Raw genomic sequence first — 16,866 nt, 5'->3', positions numbered from 1 at the left:
AGAGAGAGAGAGAGAGAGAGAGAGAGAGAGAGAGAGAGAGAGAGAGAAACAGAGACGACCCAGGAGACAATAGGCTGATGAAAAATGAGTAGTCCTCAAAAGAAGAAACACAAATGGTCAGCAAATTTTTTTTTTTTAATAGCTGAGTAGTACTCCATTGTATAAATGTACCACATTTTCTGCATCCATTCTTCTGTTGAAGGGCATCTGGGTTCTTTCCAGCTTCTGGCTATTATAAATAAGGCTGCTATGAACATAGTGGATCATGTGTCCCTGTTGTATGTTGAAACGTCTTTTGGGGTATATGCCCAGGAGTGGTATAGCTGGGTCCTCAGGTAACACTGTGTTCGATTTTCTGAGATACCGCCAGACTGCCTTCCATAGTGGTTGTACCAGTTTACAATCCCACCGACAGTGGAGGAGTGTTCCTCTTTCTCCACATCCTTGCCAACATGTGCTGTCACCTGTGTTTTTGATCTTAGCCATTCCAGCAAATGTTTTTAAAAGTGTCCAGCATTCCTAGTCATCAGGGAAATGCTTTGAGAGACTATCTCATCCTAATCAGAATGGCTGTCAGCTATAAATCTGATAACAAATGTTGGAGAGGATGTAGGGGAAGAGAAAGCCTTACTCATTGTTGTAGGAGTGCAGATTATACAGTCATGGTGCAAATCAATATGGAGAGTCCTTAAATAAATCAATAAATAAATCGATCAATAAATCAATAAATAAAGGATTATCACATGGCCTCACCGTTGTCCTCTTGGGCAATGCGACTCCCTACCACAGAGGTACTCCATCCATGTTCATTGCTGCAATTTTTTACAGTAGCAAGGAAAAAGAACCAACTGAGATGTTCGTCAGCAGATGAATGGATCAGGAAAATGTGGAACTTTCACAGAGCGGAATACTATACAGCTGTGAAGAAGAAGAAGGAGGAGGAGGAGGAGGAAAGGAAGGAAGGAAGGAAGGAAGGAAGGAAGGAAGGAAGGAAGGAAGGAAGGAAGGAAGAAAATTTCAGGAAAATGGAAGGCCCAGGAAAGTATAATGTTGAGTGAGGCAACTCTACCTTGGAAAGGCAACAAGCCATATGTCTGTCCTCAGATTCAACTTTCGTCCTATAATCTATGTGTACGCAGAGGTCAAGAAAGAAGGCTACGAGAGGTTAATATAAATTGTAAGGAGGGACAGAGTGTAGGCAGAAGGGCCAGAGTCAAGAAAGATAATGTAAAGCTGTTGCTTTCTAGTTTCAACGTCATCATAATGTTTTCTTCTCTTTCATTCTGTAGGGAGTGGGTATGTGGGTTCAACTTTCCTGTTTCCAAGTAGCAAGAACCATGTTTGCATTCTGTTCTTCCTTTGAGGCAGTGTTTGTGGAAGCTGGGCCTTCTTTTTATTCCATCGACCACTAGTGCAATAGAATCGGACATGACCTGTGCCTCAGTTAGTGTTGCTGTTAACAGACACCATGACCAAAGCAAGTCTTATTAAAGGGCAACATTTAATTGGGGCTGGCTTATAGTTTCAGAGGTTCAGCTTGTTATCATGATGGGGAGCATGGCAGTGTCCAGGCAGGCGTGTCGCTGGAGGAGCTGAGAGTTCTACATCTTGATTGGAAGACAGCCATGAGGCGATTCATCCACACTGGACAGAGCCTGAGCATAGGAGACCTCAAAACCCTCCTACACAGTGACTTCCTCCAACAAGGCCACTTCCTCCAGCAAGGCCACACCTCCTAATAGTGCTCATCACTCTGCGTGAACCCAGCATTGTAACACACGAGTCTATGGGGGCCATTCCTAGTCCAACCACCACAATGAGTATGGAAGACTTGTCCACTTAGAAAATGTGATTGATACTTTTGTTTAGGTTTATTTACTTTAGTTCATGGCTGTGAATGTTTTGCTTGGACGTATGGCTGTGTATCACATGCATGCCTGGTACCCAAGGAGATCAGAAGATGGCATCTGATTCCCTGGTACTGGAGTGATGGATGCTTGTGCGTGTCCATGGAGGAGTCAAACACAGGTCCTCTGCATGAGCAAGTGCTCATAACAGCTGAGCCACCTCTCTAGCCCTGAAAAGGTGATTGAAAAAATGTGGGGAGAGGGACTTTGTAACCTGATACTATCTCTGTTTTTCTTCTGTTTATAACTATGTCTGTCTAACTATATCAAATCATTTATTACAAGTTAAATCATTATTTAACTTGTAAATCATATTTCTTTACATAGTGTGGCTTTAATTACAAAATTCAAGATGGCAGCTTCTCAGTTGTTGCTCCCTCAGTGGATCAGATTCTTCTAGGCACAGACTGCACATACAAAGGCATGAGAAACAGTTTCTGGAGTAGCTGTCAGTCTGTGAGGAGACAGGGCTGTGTACAGTGGAGCATAAGAGATGGACCAGTTGCTGAGGGAGGAAGAAGAATGACAAGGCCAGAGAAGAGATAGGAACAGTCCCTCTCCCACAAAAGAGAGGTTTTTCAGATGTTTAAAGCAGGATTCAGGAGGAAATAGGACTAGACAGGAGGGTCACTGTTGGAATTTGGCCCTAGACATTTTGAGGTAGTGGCTCCCTTGACAAACATCTCCTCCTGCTGGCATTTGAGTTCACTCAGGTTGAGGTAAGACAAGGTCTACAGTCTTTGCCCAGCAGGTGGGATGACACGGGCGGGGATGCCATCAACCTTGATTATAAGAAGACATTGTCAGTGAAGAGTTCTTGCCAGGCTCAGGGTTCAGGTCAGAGGTGGGTCTTTCCAAAGGCATGGGGGCGGGGCTTCATCGCTAGACAGGATCTACAAATGCAGAGCCTCCAGAGGCAGAGCAGGGTCCAGGTAGTGTGGACAGAAAGAGCTTCACAATCCAAGAGCCTTGACGTGTTGATATCAAGTTGGGAGAGAGAGTGAATGGGCAAGAGTGACATCTGCTGTTATTGGAAAGTTCAGGGACATCGTGGGCAGCACTTAATGTCAAAAAGAACTGGGGGATTTAAGGTCTCAGTAATCTACTAACAACTTGAAAGCCCTGTGGTGGGCGTTTGATGAGTTATTTGAGACAGAAACATAAGGTTTACAAGACTGTTATGGGTCATTTAACTAACACGGAGAAAAGCAAATGCAAGCATCACCAGTTGCTGGGCCCAGGCACAGTACAGGGCCTTGTGTTTCTCTCATTCAGTTCCCATTAAATCCAGTCTGCACCATGCCTGCCTCCCAAAGGGAATGTGAGAAGTGGTGACTCACTCCTGTCTTGCCTAGCTCAGATGCCGGCCCCATGTCCTACCTCTGGCTGCTGTTAGTATATCTGTATGTAGTCTTGATTCTGTCCTAAGCTAATGAAATGGAAGTCCCTGTAGGGTGGTTCTGGGCACTAGCCTTTTCTTAAACCTCTGCAGTTGTTCCCCAGGCAGCCATGGGGAGGAACCATTGTTCTGTCATCTGCGGGAGTATTTCATGCTGTCTTCCTCCTCTTCAGAAGGCTCACACCACCTTCTTGATAGCCAGACTTTGCATTCACTCTCTGCCTGTCTCTGTCTGTCTGTCTCTTTCTCTGAGTTGGGGTTTCTCTGTGTAGCCTTGGCTGTCCTAGAACTCGTTCTGTAGATCAGGTTGTCTTGGAACTCAGAGATCCATCTGCTTCTGCCACCACCACATGGCCTAGGGTTCACTCTCTCCCTCTTCCTCTTACCTAACAACCTTGCTTCACATTTGCTTGAGAAATGGTGTTGTTGGAGAGAGCATGGGTGTCATGTGTCTTAGCGAGTTCAGGTCACTGTAACGAGCAGTGTCAACTGAGGCATTGACACTTCCTAGTTCCCAGCCTGTATACGTAAGGGCTGCTGGCTCACTAAGGCCTCTGCTACGAGAACACTAACGCCATTAGTGATGAGTCTTCCAGACTTCATCAGCTCCAGCTTCTAATGCCATTGTACTGCAGGTTAGGAATTCAACATATGAACTTTTGGAGACACTGATATTGAGACCGTAACACATCTCCATCACCAAAACTGTGTCCACATGATCTCGTTTCTGCTCATTACCATGGATGCTCCTGTGCCTTAATCACTGGTCTATGGCTGTGAAGAGAATCCCATGACCTTGGCGACTATAAAGAGAAAGCGTTTATAGTTGGGAGCTTGCCTACAGTCTCAGAGGTTAAGTCTGTTATCACGTAAGGGAGCACAGTGGCAGGCAAATGTGGTGTTGGAGAAGTGTGTAAGCTACATTCTGATCTGTAGGCCAAGAGAGGAAAGACATTGGGCCTGGCTTGGAGATTTGAAACCTCAAAGCCCACCCTCATTGGCACACTTCCTCCATGACGCCCAATCCTTCCGATACTATCATAGAGTTTTACTCCCTTGTGACTAAGCATTAAAGTATGTGAGCCTGTGGGGACCATTCTTATCCAAACCATCCGAGTCCTTCTGATTCACTCTCTCTATTCGTGAGTATATATTATTCTGTCTTCATTAAGGGTCTGGCTCTGGCAGCTCTTCCTTCTCTCAGCAATAGTATTTCTCCGTTGTGACATTCCCCCTGCCCTGTTTTTATAATGTGTCTACCTACCATCTCTTCATCTACTTATCTCTGAATGGCCGCTCTAGCTCTATCTTACTACTTGCATATACTGGTACATTCCCCCCTGGTTTCTTATGCCGTCTAGTGAAATGCCTTTATATGTTTCTTTCCTGATGCTCCTTTTCACTCACTCACAGTTAAGCCTGTTTCTCCCCAGGCTTCTACCAACTGGGGTCATCAATCATCTGCCAAATGCAGTGGTCACGCCTGGAGCCTTGTCTTGGCTCCTCTGTAGGGCTCATATAATTGCTAGTCCCATCCCACTTTTTAAAAGCCTCTTCTCTCTGCTCTCTTCTTTAGCTGTCTTTCCTCACTTTCTGTGGCTGGCTCAGTGTCACCTGGTCACTTTGGAGTTGCCCACAGTGGCCTCTTTTCTGTACCTCAGTCCCTGATCTTGTTCAGTTTGCTATGCTGGCAACCCTCTCTTGGAATCTACGCTCCAGACCTTTCCCCTGAACTTCCACCGGGAGGCCTTCCTGAACCCCATGCTTGTAAGCTCAAACATCCACTGGGCAGGCAGCCTTCCTTGGGTGTGTAGCACATACCCCAAATGCAACAAACCTGAAACTGAGCTGCTGTCTTCTGAAGTAGCTATCATCTCCAGTAGACTTGAGTTAGAACTTACAACTCCAGAGTCCTTCCAGATGCCTTTTCAGGGCTCCATCATGAATGTAAACCAGGGCGGTTGTACCTTTGTAGTAAGCCCAGAGATGGATTAGTTAATTGATTCACCAACTTTGCCTCAAGACAGGCTTGTCTCTGTTTTTAATTTGCAGGATAACTTTTACCTGGGCCTGCTTATATTCTAACTTCTATGGCTTATTTTCAAAAAGCACCAGAGTTGTCATTTCAAAAGTTGCAGCAACATGTAATTTCCTTTTTCAAAAACTGTAAGAGCTTTTAGACATCTGCCCCCCTTGCCCACTCTCCCCAGCTGCCTCTTCCTTTTGCTTCATTACTAAGGCTTGCACCTCAAACACAGGGTGTATTGCTGCTGCCTCAGAACCTCTGTGATTTCTGATCCCTCCACGCTGGCCCTGCACCCCTCTGCCAAACACACAATCCTGTGGCTTGCTCTATCTCTTCCTTCTGGTTTGTATATGTATGTCATTTTGACAGAGATAATTCAGTAACCTTATATAAAGTAGTGATCTGTGCCCTCTCCTCTCACACCTGGCTCTGGCTCTTTTAGCTAGCTGTGCTGTCCCCCGTAGCATACAAGGCCAGCTGACTTGCTTATGCTCTGTAGCTTTCCAATAGGGAGTTCTTTCTATGAGGCCAAGGGAGGGTTCATCTTTCCTTATCCATAACTAGTCCCTTAAGACCCAGTTCCTAAATAAAACACTAGGGAATTGAACTAAATCCTTCCAGCACCACTTCAGAATCAAACGGAGTAACCCACAGTTTATAGGTGAGAAGATCAAGGCCCAGAGAGGTAAAGTAACTTTCTCAAAACAACACAGCTTGCTAGAATAGAGCCATGTGGGAGAGCTCCCCAGTGTCCACACCATCAGCTGCTCTTTCTGTCAAGCTTGCTCGCCCTAACACCCACCCCTTAAGCTGGCTCAGTTTCCCACACCTTGTTGTGAGCAAACAACCCCCACAGAGAGACAAAATCCTTCCGAATGTGACTGGAGGTATAGGAAACACAAATTGAATGCCCCGTGTATAATTTCAAAGCAGAAATCAAGTTTTATTGTTAGCTTACTTGGTGGACTTGAGATGAGGGCATATATAAAGTTATGCATATAATATTTTCTTTAAAGATATTTCCAAGAGCATACTAAGCTTTCAGAGCTGACTGGGACCTGTCACAAGGGGCTGGAGAGATGGCTCTGTGGTTAAGAACACTTGTTCTTGTCAAGGACCTGGGTTCTATTCTCATCACCCACATGGTGCTTCACAACCATCCATAACTCCAGGGTGATGCTCTCTTTTTACCTCCCTGGGCATCAGGCACACCTGTGGCTCACAGACATACATGTGAGTGAGTAAGGCACGCATACACATAAAATAGAAGAAATATATCTTTTATAAACAAAGTACAGCACAGAAGGTCCAAATGAGAAGGCTGTGTGTGACATGCTGTTCTGGCCCCGAGGGAAAGAGTGGGTAGGTGCCTCCGGGTCCACAGTGAGTGTGGCCAGCCACCCACACTAGTGACACAATGTGATGCTCTGTGTGACAGCCTGACTGAAAGGCATACAGATACAGATACAGATATTAGGAGTTCCTCAAAAAAAATTGTACAAAGTAATCTCAGTATTTCTGGGGTAAGACCTGCCAGCCCAGCTCCCAGTCCTTTTTTGTGCTTCACTTTAGAATTTGACAGGATATCTAAGGAACATTAGACATCTGAGAGGAATTGAGACATGAAAGACAGAAACCAACAGATAACAACAACAACAACAACACACACACACACACACACACTACCATCGTCACCACCATATACAACAACAACATAGAGATATAACAACACACATAAATAACAACATACACAGATACAACACACACACACATACACACCATCACACACACACACACAACAACAACAACCCAGAGAAATGGAGGCACTATAAAGAGCAGAGGAAAACTTCAGGGCGTGTGGATGTGGTTCGGTGGTACGAGAGCAGGAAACCCACCAGCCAACCCCCCAAACTATAATACTAGACTCACAAGTCAAGGAGTTTGGTGAAGGGGAGATGCATATAGCAAGGAGAGCTCAGAGGAGAGTGAACGCTTGGAATTAAAGCACCAGGGCTGAAGTAAATAGCTACAGGGTTTGTATTACAAAATTGAAATTCAGAAGGTCTCGGAATGGAAAATGAGCGAGTTATTCTGAAATATCTGAATAGTAAGATGTGCCGAATGAGAGAACAGCAATACTGAAGGGGAGAGTGTTTGAGAAATAACAAGGAAAGTCTCGGGCCGAGGAGGTGGCTGAGTCGGTACAGTGCTTACATAGCACGCAGGAGGTTCTGGGCACTGTCCTCAGCTCCACATGAAATCAGGCCCAGCTGTGTACGCCTGTGAGCTCGGTACTTGGAAAGCAGCCACTTGACATGTGGAGGTCACAAAGTCAAGGTCATCCACGGCTACATAGCAAGCACCAGGCCAGTCTGGCTACAAAGAGAACCTAGCTCAAAAAAATAAAGTACTAAATAAATAGAACCTTCTCTTTGTTTTGTCTTATTTTGTTGTTATTCCTTAGATGCCATGTTTTCTAAGGAGAGACAGAACTGGTGTGGATTCTGATGAGGGGTGGGAGTTTGGGAGGATCTTGGAGGAGGTAGGGGAGGGCAAACCATTGTCTGAATATATTTTACAAAGAGAAAAACTATTTTCAATAAAAGAAAAACAAACAGGTAGAGAGAACTGAAGGATGTAGGTTGCTAGATTGAAAAAGTGACCAAGTTCATGGAACAAAGCAGTACAAATGAAAAAGGAAAAGACACATAATGAACAAATGAATGAAAGCTCCACAGTGCCGGGGCGGTGGGGGCTCAGTGGAAGAACACCAAACAGCTTGTAGATGCAAATAAACAGGTGAGAAGTAAAACTGAAGACGCTGAATCCAGAGCTATTCCATGGATAAAGCCACTTGCCATGAGCCCAGACAACCTAAGTTCAATCTCCAGCATCCCCCAAACCAACTCCTTCATGTCAATCTCAGACCTAAACACACACACACACACACACACACACACACACACACACACACAGACACACATGCACACATGCACGCACACACACACACACTATAGTATCCTTGTGTGTGCACATGCACACTAAATAAATAGGTACATTTAAAAATTAAGAAAAACTTCAAGAGGATATGATTTCTGAGACATTCTGCCAGACTCGTAATAATCTATTAATCAGACCCGTGGGTGGAATAATGGTGTTCTCAGATGCAAGAAACTCCAGTTTTCTTGCCTCCCACAGAGGCTTTATGAGAAGGTTCTGACTGCATCTGCTCTCTAACCATGGAGTAAACTAGAAAGAGCAAAGGGATAGCCCATTATGCCCTGAAGCAAACTAGTTTGAGTTGGTGTAGGAGGAAAGAAATTGTCAGGAGGGAGAGATTCAAGAAATCAAAATCAAAAGAAGCCGATTGATTACATAACAGTATTGGGTTACACTTTGATGGGTTGTATGTCTTGGTGGGAAAGATGAAGTGGGATTAGTGAGATTTATACCAAAAAACCAGACGTTCAAACAGGAGACAGGTGCGGACTCCCGAAACGACAGTTAAGAGCTGTGTGTGAAGGGAGTGAGCTGAGACACATCACATGTCTTTACTGTGAGTGTAACCACACGGTCATATAATGAGAAGCTTGGAGGCTTTCTTAAACGGAATGGTGTAACTTCATTAGGAGAAGTATGTGGGCTCAAAGAGAACAAAATCTTTCTTTTGCATAATAGGAAGTACATGACTAATACCTACTGCTAAAAACGAGAGCCAGGTAAGTATGTGGTTTACAGATGCTAGCAGGAGCGTAGAAGTACTAAGAGATGAAAGTGTGTTGCATTTCAACAGCAGAAAGCAAGGCTGTGGAGGGCGGGGGAGGGGCTGCTGCAGCAGTGCTGAGCCTGGTGGAACACCTCAGGAAGGGTCATGCATGTGCTCTGCTTTGCTTAGGAAGGGGGCGCAGTTTTCAAATATCCAGATGGCTGCTGAGACTACAAAGGTGACCACTGTAGACCTGAGCTCACCGTGTACTATTTTTTCCATAAAGGTCTTTTCCAGTGTTTGGTGACCTTTGCTGCTGCTCTGAAAATGAACTGGGCCTTTTCTTCTGGGTGTTAGAAACCACTCTGGGGCGTTTGTCCTTGGATCCCATTTAATTCCAGCTCCTTCCTTGGAGTGAGCAGAAGCCTTTAGGAGGCAGGTCTGTCTGTGAAATTCTTAGTCACTTACCAGTTCTTTGCTAAGGTTCCTTACTAAATCTCTTGTCTCTTTGTCAGCGAATGGGCAGAACACTCCTTGCCTTACAGGACTGTGTGAGGAGTAGAGAAGTTGATTGGAACACAGAGTGCCTAACATGGCAGCTGATAAATGTGTGTGTGTGTGTGTGTGTGTGTGTCAGAGAGAGAGAGAGACAGACAGACAGACAGACAGACAGACAAACAGAGACAGAGAGACAGAGAGACAGAGAGAATGAACACGAACCTAGGGGAACAGCTGCAGCTAATCCTTGGTCTGAGATAGGAAACCTCTAATGCTGGGCTGGGGCCTCACAGATGAACCTTCTAGAGGGAACATACGTCCTGGGAGGGGTAGCGGGAGCAGAGGGGATAGGAGGCTGTCCCAGAAGCCTCTTGATGTTAACAGATGTTCACGTTCGGTTTTCAGAACAGTGTCTTCTCACTTGACTTAAGTGCTCAGCAGGTTTACAGGGCTCAGGTCTTGGAGTATCTTCTGTGTAAGGATCTTGTAAAAGCACTTAGCTAATCTACGTCCATGCCCACATGTTATCAGAAAACTGCCCATATTCCAAACAGTGTGGAATAGTGGCTACCCATGGATGCCAGGGTCCTGGCCTGTGCTCCACACCTGTGACAGGCTACACCAGCCCGACTAAACAGGACTTGTTAGCATTGCTCTGGTTTGTGAGACTGGGCAATGACATTCTCAGGCTATGTTCTTGGTCAGTTTGTGGGTTTCTTGGGCTGCTGGCACTGCTAGTGAAGCCTTGGTTGTGGTAATGTGGTCCGTACCTCATGCATCAGTGCTTTAGAGGAAGCAATCCAGAAGGCAAGCAACCCCAAGACAGCCCCGTTCTTAGACTTTTTGTCTTCTGGGAGCTTCTGGGTGGAAGAAAGGAGAGACTGGCTGAATTGCTGTCAGAGTAGCAAGGTTGGGTGGCCTGTACAATGAGGTGGAAATCTTCAAACAGAACATAGCCACAGGAAAGCCTTGGCTACGAGGGAGGGGGAAAAAAAAGGAAGCCTATTTAGATGTCAAACCCAGTGAGTGAACCTCGTGTGATCTGAAGGGTGATCGTCAGAGAGCTCTAGGAGAGACAGTGGTGTTGGGAGTGTGGACTGACTGACCGCTGCTTGGAGACAAGGGTATAGATGCTCACATGGGCTGCATGGGGATGAGGGGGTTATACGAGGGGACCAGTGACCTGCCCAGTGTGTGCAGAAAGTCTTAACAGACTCACCTGGCTGTACTTTAGGAAGTCCAGTTGGTCCACAGCCCATGATTGCTGCAGACTTAGAGCCCTGTAGAGACTGTTTTGTTGGGGTAGTGCATTTCACCCGAATTCCATCACAACAGATTTTTGTGACAGATATTCAGGACACAGATAAAAGAGCAGAGGCATCCTATCTACTGCAGCTATGGAGCATGGACTGTTTCTGGGTCTTATGGTACCAGTGTCACCCTCTAGCAGGTCTCCTACTGTACCTTCCTCAATCTTGTGTGTGTAATTTGCCTAGGATGGGTTTCTGCTACTTGTCTTTAACCTTAGGGTCTATCCTGAATCTTTGAAACAATATCTGGTCAGCCTACTTTATTTAATTATCCTTAAAGTCTATCCCTCATCTACCAGGGCAGGCCCGGAAGTGTGAGTGACTTGTATCATTCAGGAATATTGGAAGCCTTCAAACTATTGATTTAGGGCTTGGAAAGCCCCCAGGGAGCCCACAACCCCTAGGGGCCTGCCAGTTGTTGGGGCTCCAGTGATGTGTATATAGAGATAGTCAACTAGGAAAAGCCAGAGGAGTGAGTCTCTATTGCTGGTGACATCTGGGTCTCAGAAATCCAGCCATTTGTTTGGATAGATTACCTGGTGAATTCCTTATCTGTCTCTTACTAAATCAAACGTGGCTTAAAATCAAAGATGCCAAGAAGGCTGACTACAGAGAGAATATGTGTGTGTGGGGTGGGGGTTTCCCACTAAGGGGGCCGGTGAGCCGGCTGCACAGGGCTCTTTTGTCCTGTGGAAGGGCCCCTTCCTGAAGGCCTGGTGCTGATCTCTCTCTGGCTGCCTGTGAGCATGCAGCTCTCTTAGCTGGCTGCCGGCCTTCACCACAGAGTCTCTGGCTGGCTTCTGGTGTTTTGTTGACATTAATTATACACAGCAGCAAGGTGCCCAAGGCCTCCAGCAACTCTTTTTGGGTATCAGCTGTTGCTTTTACTGTTCGATGTACTCTGCCCCAATCTTCGTGAAGCCTTGATATTTCCAGCCCTACAAATGGCAAGGTCGGCTTCAGTTTCCTGCTTCCATTCACTCCTGTCTTGTCTGGGAATGGCCCTTGGTTTTCTTTGCCTCTAAGACTTTTTCTTCACCTGAACATTTGTGTTTGTGTTTTCACTGCCCCTTTCCTGCCCTTTATGGCTTTCTCACGTCTCCTTGCCTGTTCATTCTCAGGCACCCCTCCCTGAGCATCTTAGACCGAAACTGAGCTTGCTGTGAGCACAGGAAAGCCAGACTTCTGATAACCCATATTCATTTCCACTAGTGTAGCTGTGGCTTGGGCACCGGGGCAATTTGGAAAGTCTTTGATTCAGCAATTTGGTTGCCAAGATTGTGGTTTAAGGAATGAATTATGGCTTTCATATATGTATGTATATATGATATATATTATATGATATATGTATATGATATATATCATATATTCTTCCAAAAAATACCCCACACTAAAATTAAGCAGACCCAAAGTCTGAACGTATCAACAGTTCGAATATCTGAAGCTGTGAAGCTTCACGTCAGATTTTGAGTTTTCAGTATCAAATATATTTTGTGCACCAAAAAACGGAAAATGCACGGCAGAGTTGAAATACAAAACCAAGGGGCTTTATATCCTCTTTTGTGACTTGGACCTTTGCCTGCATGCAGTCCTCCCTTCTTCCCTAATTGTTACCTACCCTGGTTCTGTCTGCATGTTACACAGTGCCCACGAGTGCATTTGCTTACACATAAACAAATCTTATTGGCTAGGTTTCTCCTTTGAAGGAGAACAAGTGTTCTTTCTTCCTGCGAGTATGTGATCTTGTTTAATGCTATTCATTCCAAGCATTCCAAGTTCTTCCATCTCTTTCTGCAAATTTTGCAGTTTCAGTTCTCTTTAGAGTTGAATAGCATGTACACACACACACACGCACGCACACACACACACACACACACACATGTGCACAAATGCACCTGCACACATATATGAGCACGAGCATGCACACACACATGGATGCACGCACGCACACACGCACGCATACACATCATATTTTCATTATCCATTTATCTGTTGATGAGCAGATAGGTTGTTCCAGTTGTTTGCTGTGGTGAACAAAGCAGAAAGGAAAAGGCCGTGCAGACATCTTTACGGGAAGGCCAGGAGTCCCGGGTGTGTGCCCAGGAGTGAAACAGCTGGGTCAGATGGTAGTTCTATTTTTAGTTTTTGAGAAATATTCAAACTGATTTCCACAATGGCTGTATTAATTTGCACTCCCACCAACAGTGAACAAGGATTCTTTTCTCCCTGCCCACAGCCTCTTCAACACTTGCTGTCAGATTTGTTGATGACAGCCATTCTGACTGGGATTAGATGGTATCCCAAAGTAGTTTTAATTCATATTTTCCTGATGGCTGGGGATATTGAAGATTTTAAAATAATACATATTGACCCTTTTGTGTTTCTTTTTCCTCTCTCAAAAACCATCTGTTCAGTTTTTGTCAATTGGCAATTTTGTTTTCTTGGATTTCATTTTATGCAATTCTCTGTAATTCTGGCTGTTAGCTCCTGAAGTGTAACTGGCAGAGATTTTCTTCCATTCTGCAGGCAGTGTGTGTGTCCTGGTGACTGATCCCTTTGCTGGGCAGAAACTTAATTTTCGAATAGTTCCGTTTGTTAATAGTTCGGGGTTAGTTCTTGCCTACTCTGATGAAAAGCATTTCCTATGTTTCTTTCTAGAAATTGAGGTGCGTCAGGTTTTAAATAAAGACCTTTGATCCACTTTGAAATGAGTTTTTTCTAAAGCGGAGACGTGGTTCTAATTTCATCTTCTGCCTGTGAAAGCCAGCGTTGCCAGGCCCATTTGCTAGGCAGGCTATCTTCTTTGTCCCCTTGGTATGTCTTTATATTCACTGCCAAAACTTAGGCGAGCACAGTGTAGCACTCATTTTTGCATCCTTTGTTCTAGTGCATTGGTCTTCCTGTCTGTTTGGATGCCAGTCTTTATTATGGTAGGACTGTAGTGTATAATCTGAGGCCAGGCATTGTATATGATACCTCCAGTTATGGCCTTACTCTTTAGGACTGCTTTGACTATTTATGGTCTTCTGTGGTTCCATATGAATTCTTGAATTGTTTCTTTTCCTAAACTTGTGAGATATGATGTTAGTAAATTTACTTTAGTAGCACAGCTATTTTAACCACATTAATTCTGCCACCCCAGGAGCATTGTTTAGCATTTTCTGTGTTCTCCTTTTTCAGCACCTTGAAGTTTTTGTTGTAGAGGTCTTTCACTTCTTTGTTGTGATGTATCTCTAAAAATTTGTTTGGGGGTGTGGGGTGATACAGTTTCAAATAATATTTGTAATTAGCACAAAAAGAATTAGTAGGAATTTAAATGTCAACCCTTTGAGGGCTTTGTAGAATTTATGGTAGGGCACTACACAAGAATCATAGGGGACTCGGAGACACATATGCATTATGTAGCCATTAGATGACACTACAGAACACTGAGGACTCACATTAAACCACACCTCACCCATTACCATTTTTATAAAAAAAATCTGGCAGACAAAGATAAGACAAGAATCAGAAAGTGATATGTTTTATAAAACAAGGTATGAAGTGGCAGGAGGGTTGCCTTAGCAGGGTCTGTGCTGAGGTGTTCCACTGAGGTATCAGCCACAAGACAAGTCTAGTATGAAACGAAGTTTATTTGGGACCTGGGAAGGGGGTCTGGCGAAGGGAGTAGAGGCAGAGAAAGAAAGGGGGCAGAGAAAGACAGAAAAAGAGAGAGAGAGAGAAAGAAGGGAAAAGGCCAGCCTGGAACATGTGGAGAGAGAGGGGGGAGGGGGTGGGAGAGAGGGAGGGAGGGAGGGGGAGGGAGAAAGAAGATGGAGAGTCCTTTTATACATGAGCCAAGCTTGTACCTTGATGTTACTAGGCAACTATTGGGCAGAGCCCAGAGGAAATGCTAACAGAAAGGGTATCCTGTCATATGTAGTTTTCTTGGATAGAGTAACAATGAGTAACTTTTTCTTTTCATTTAAAATTTTATATTATTTTAAATGCATAAATGGAACTTAATCTCCCTGCCACAAGGTCAAATGCAGTTACTTTAAAAACTCACCTATCTGCTCAGATGTAGTCTATGGATTGAAAATTCAGGCCCAGTCCTAAATGCTTCCAGAATGAATGAGAACTTGCCTTTACGTTTGTAACAGCAGAAACAGTGTGCTCCATGTGGGGAGACTGAGCAGGTTTGATGAGATCAGTGAAGCCACAGGCTTTGTCTGCATACAGGACTTGGGCTGGATCTGAGGATGTCTCACCTTGCCTTTCTCCATTACCAGTATTGAGTAGTAATCCAGAGGCTCTAGTAAAGTTTGCTTTGCTCAGTTTGTTACTCAGACTGGGCAAAAACAGGTGGACAGGGATGAACAGATGGCCAGCTTAAGTCGTTTGGGAGGAGGCTGGCTTCTTTGGGGAGGAATGTGCTCTGCAGGGGACTCTGAGGTGGGAGCTGCTGGGTCAGGGCTGAGGGAGCAAGGGTGTGTGTGTGTGGGGGGGGAGGGCGGGGAGGGCACCCACTTCCATGGTTGTATTAACCCTGTGCTCTGGCCTCAGCTTGCACTCTCCCTTTTCCCTGCAGGCAGGGGTAAAGCCAGCTGTGCAAGCTCTGCAGCCAGCAGTGGAGAGAGACACAATCCGTGCCCTGGAAGTCAACTGAAATGAACTGGCCCCCTTGAGGCTTCCCCAAATACCTGGTCCCCACTTTCCAGTCCGATGCTGAGGTAAGAACCCGTACAGCAAGCTCCAAGGAGAGGGCACAGTGGTTCTTTGGGGGAAAGGTGATGGCAGTTCTCTAAGGCTCAGGGAGGAAGGAGTTTTTAATTCCAGCCATCAGCTACACAGAGGCAAGTGCACTGGAGGCTAAAGGCTTTGGTTTGTTAGTGCAAGAACTTCCATTTTCTCCGTTGCTAAGGAAATTTGAACCCTAAAGAGAGTGAACTTATCCTCAAGGTTTTCTGTGTTCTGCACAGCAAACAAGCTCCCAGGGAACACATCCATGTGCTTCTCTGCCTCCTCGACACACTCCCTAACCCAGGAAGTACAGGTGACAGACGTCATGTAGAGAGTTTATGACAAAGCATTCCAGTAGGTTTATCAAAAGTGATTTTAAGCCGGGCGGTGGTGGCCCACACCTTTAATCCCAGCACTTGGGAGGCAGAGGCAGGCGGCTTTCTGAGTTTGAGGCCAGCCTGGTCTACAGAGTGAGTTCCAGGACAGCCAGGGCTACACAGAGAAACCCTGTCTCGAAAAAGCCAAAAAAAAAAGTGATTTTAATAAGTAATAAGTACTCCCAGGACATTTGGAAGAAAAGAAAGCAGGGTCTAAAAACAGTGCTCTGTTAGGGTCCCTCTAAGAATAACTACTGTAGGATGCTGATGCCGTCTACATGGAGGTAGAGGGATGATTCCATGAGGGACCAGGAGATCTCACTTCTTACCTAGAAGCTCTCTTGAGCTGCTTCTAAGCATCCAGGATTTTTTTCCAACATAATGTTTTTATTGTTTTTCTGGGGCAATTTCACATAATGTACCCTAATCTCATTCAGTTCCTAGTACTCCTGGTTCCCCTTACCCTTGTAACCTCCCCCCAAAAGAAAGAAGGAGAGGAAGAGGAGGAAAAGAGGAAGGAGAGGAGGAGGAGGAGGAAGAAGGAGGAGAAGAAGAAAAAGAAGAGAGAGAGAGAGGGAGGGAGAGAGAGAGAGAGAGAGAGAGAGAGAGAGGGAAGGAAGGAAGGAAAGGAAGGAAGAAAGAAAGGAAGGAAGGAAGGAAGGAAGAAAAGAAGGAAAGAAATACAGAGTCTGATTGTGCTGCCATTTATTCACTGGAGCATGGTCAAACGCCCAGAGGCCAGCCGCTTAAAGAAAACTGAGTCCTTCCCAACTAGCACCCAGCCAGAAGCCAATTGTGAAGCACTATACTTTAGCATCCTTGTCACAGTTTTTAAGAGGTCTCTTCAATGGCTTCCTGTCTCGACTGTTTCTTTTGCTTTTCAGGGGGTTGAGGGTGGTGTGTGTGTGCGTGGGGCGGGTT

At 45.2% G+C, this 16,866-nt stretch overlaps 1 protein-coding gene across 2 annotated transcripts in view; it reads left to right on the top strand.

Moving 5' to 3' along the window:
- St6gal1 (ST6 beta-galactoside alpha-2,6-sialyltransferase 1) overlaps positions 1–16,866 on the top strand; it is a 121,177-nt gene that overhangs the window by 15,315 nt on the left and 88,996 nt on the right. For both annotated transcript variants that reach the window (XM_028783888.1, XM_028783889.1), the window contains exon 2: positions 15,417–15,558. The gene's annotated coding sequence lies outside the window, so the exon portion shown is untranslated. The remainder of the gene's footprint in view (positions 1–15,416; positions 15,559–16,866) is intronic.

Source organism: Grammomys surdaster, unplaced genomic scaffold, assembly GCF_004785775.1.
Source record: "Grammomys surdaster isolate TR1022 unplaced genomic scaffold, NIH_TR_1.0 1166, whole genome shotgun sequence".
Taxonomy (NCBI): domain Eukaryota; kingdom Metazoa; phylum Chordata; class Mammalia; order Rodentia; family Muridae; genus Grammomys; species Grammomys surdaster.
Note: the sequence above shows the minus strand (reverse complement) of the source record. Positions and strands in the feature narration are given on the sequence as shown.